At 43.1% G+C, this 3,109-nt stretch overlaps 1 non-coding gene across 1 annotated transcript; it reads right to left on the bottom strand.

Moving 5' to 3' along the window:
• Positions 1 to 2,749: 2,749 nt before the first annotated feature.
• On the bottom strand, positions 2,750 to 2,822 carry Trnat-ugu. The gene has a single exon. It is a non-coding gene; the product is annotated as a tRNA-Thr (tRNA).
• Between the last annotated feature and the right edge of the window lie 287 nt (positions 2,823 to 3,109).

The following is a 3,109-nucleotide window of genomic DNA, read 5'->3' on the forward strand; positions in this document are numbered from 1 at the left end:
GCAAAATTTACCCATTTTCAAGATAAAACAAAATACAACTTAACTTTTTTTTTATTATTATTATTTTTTTTTTAGGTTTCTCAAAGGGAACTGTATCTGCTATGGTCTTATCGTCCCAAAATCGAAGAGGGAAGGAAGACAGTAGTATCACGTCATGAGAGCTCCTGGGGAGTCAGAAAGATGTGGTTCAAAGTTCTCCCATAATACAGTAGGTGATGATTTCGTCCATGATAGTAACACTGCCCTCACGTCACGTGAGCTCACGTCAACTTTTCCCTCTCCCATCTTACCCATGAGCTGTCTTCCATCTTACTTTTACTAGACGTGTCCGTAATCCGCCACTGGTCGAAATTGTTCAACCTGAAACACACAATTTCCGAGCGCCAAAAACTCAAATTATAAATTGTAAGACAGGATAGGAGAAAGTCAACCGTTCCGAGAACAAACCTTATTCATTCAGGATAAATCCGCCCCGGGCGGACCCGCTGCCTAGCGCTTACAAGGCAGACAGGCTACCAACCAAGCTAACTGGGCTGGCGTAAATGACACTATTATTGCTCAGTGAGTCAGTGGTAGACAATATTGCTCGACAACAATTGCCAGTGGGAACACAATATCGGAAAAAAATCTAAGCCTCACTAGGTACTCACTAGCCATCAGATGCTTTAGAAATAATGTTTGTACAAGAGCTAAGGCATACGCATTATTTACCATGTTAAGTAAGGCCACCTAGGTTGAAAGATGATTGTGTTGAGAAAATATGGCGCAGAATAAATTGCACATATCCTTCCTCTGAATTCTTTCCCGGGGGATATTCTGTTTGTGTTGTTTGGGTGATTTTTCATTACGTCATTAGATCTGACAGACGGACGGAAGTCCAGCTATACGCAACCTTTTTTTAAGAGGTTTGACAGAGGGAACTGTAACTGCTATGGTCTTATCGTCCCGAAATCGAAGAGACAAGGAAGACAGGATAGGAGATTGTTATCTCTGCTCACCTCTCACTATTCGACAATTCGAGACTATTTCACGATGTTACCCGCGTCCCGCGTGATAAGTATCTTTTGGAAATGACTCCCAAGTATTTTCGTAAGTGAAATTAGTTTTTTCTTCTCTTCTTGTGTTTAGTAAACACTAAATGTGTGTTTCGTAATGGGATGTGATGAGAAAAACCTTGTAAAAAGTGAACACATTAGACTTGGATAAATATTTGTGTAGCCTAATTAGCTGCAGGTGCCGAGAAGAGTGTAGATTCTAGAAGATGGACTGAAAATTACTGTTCCTGCCGAAGATACCTATTTTGGTAGACAATTGAAGTGAGTTTAGTAATTTTTTCCTTTGTTAGTTTTTTTCCACCTCTTGATCGGTTCATCCGATTTTAATTATTAAACTTCACAAACATGTTCAACATCACATGAAGGAAATTTCATCAGATTTTTGGCCTGATTGGGCCTTAGAGGGTCATCTCGTAGGGGTGGGAGTGTGGGGACATCTTTTTGGTAGACAATTGAAGTGAGTTCAGTAATGCAGTAATAGTAATAGTCCTTATTTATACTGCTCGCATAGGACTGAAAAGTCCCTATACTCCAGCAGTAGGCTACCACTATTATTGTGGTCAAATTCTCAAATTATTTTGAGGATAAAATTCCATACCTTGGCTGGGATTGAACCCACGCCCTCCTGTTTACCAGGCGAGCGTTTTGACCACTACACCACCGAGGCAGATTAGCAATTTTTTTCTTTGTTAGTTTTTTTTCCCCCACAGTCATAACTCTTGATCGGTTCATCCGATTTTAATTAAACTTCACAAACATGTTCAACATCACATGAAGGAAATTTCCTCAGATTTTTGGCCTGATTGGGCCTTAGAGGGTCATCTCGTAGGGGTGGGAGTGTGGGGACATCTTTTAAGAAATACTATTTTCCACCCGTTATTAAGGTCCGGAACTGTCCGCGGAGCAAAAGGTACAGAAATTGAAATCGCACCGATTCGGCGTCTTGTATGAAACATCTCATCTACCCGTGTCAAATCCATAGGCGACTCCGCGGTAACGCATCAGTGTAAGGTGTATTTTTAACACTCGTTCCGTCGGGTCGGGGAGTAACACTCATTATCTGCCCATCTTGATGAGAACTGAAGCCAACTTTGTCCGGGGTTCGGGCGATGAAAGAAACACTTGATGTAATTTGCCTGTGTGAGAATCCGGGCTAGATTGAAGTCGCTGATAGGCTGGCTGCTGTTTCGAAACATAATGGTCCGTGTTTGTCTCACCGAAATCAGTGGCTTTCAGTGCGGGCCGTGGTTTGGGCCCTCAATCTAAAGCTCGTTGGGCGGAAGAGCTGACGTAAGTGAGAAAACTGCCACCTAAAATAAAGCGTTAATGAAAAAGAAAAAAGCTGTGTCCACACATAGTTGATCGACTGAAACCGTACACTGCCTCGACATCTCGACAACATAGATTCACCTCTTCACTTCGTTGATCGATTGCGTCGACCTTGTGTGGACACAGCTTAAGGCCGCTCATGTTCAGTTTTGCATGATAGTTTTGTCTGCTTGTAGCCAGACATCTCTAGCTCCCAGACTATTAGGTCAGCACGGCACCAATTGACACTTTTTTTTAAGAGGTTTGACAGAGGGAACTGTAACTGCTATATGGTCTTGTCGTCCCGAAATCGAAGAGAGAAGGAAGACAGGATAGGAGAAAGCCAGCCGTTCCGAGAACGAACATCATCCCATCAGGATAAAATCCGCCCCGGGCGGGAATCGAACCCGCGGCCTAGTGCTTACAAGGCAGACGCACTACCAACTGAGCTAACTAGGCTGGCAATTGACACTTTCAGTCAAATACCGAGGTAAGACTAGTGAATCTGAAGGTAGTGACACACTAGTATCACGTATCACGTCATGAGAGCTCATGGGGAGTCAGAAAGATGTGGTTGAATGTTATCCCATAATACAGTAGGTGATGATTTCGTCCATGATAGTAACACTGCCCTCACGTCACGTGAGCTCACGTCAACTTTTCCTGATAAGCCCTCTCCCATCTTACCCATGAGCTGATGTCTTCCATCTTACTTTTACTAGACGTGTCCGTAATCCGCCACTGGT

This window comes from Diaphorina citri, unplaced genomic scaffold (assembly GCF_000475195.1).
Source record: "Diaphorina citri unplaced genomic scaffold, Diaci psyllid genome assembly version 1.1 scaffold3376, whole genome shotgun sequence".
Classification (NCBI taxonomy): Eukaryota; Metazoa; Arthropoda; class Insecta; order Hemiptera; family Psyllidae; genus Diaphorina; species Diaphorina citri.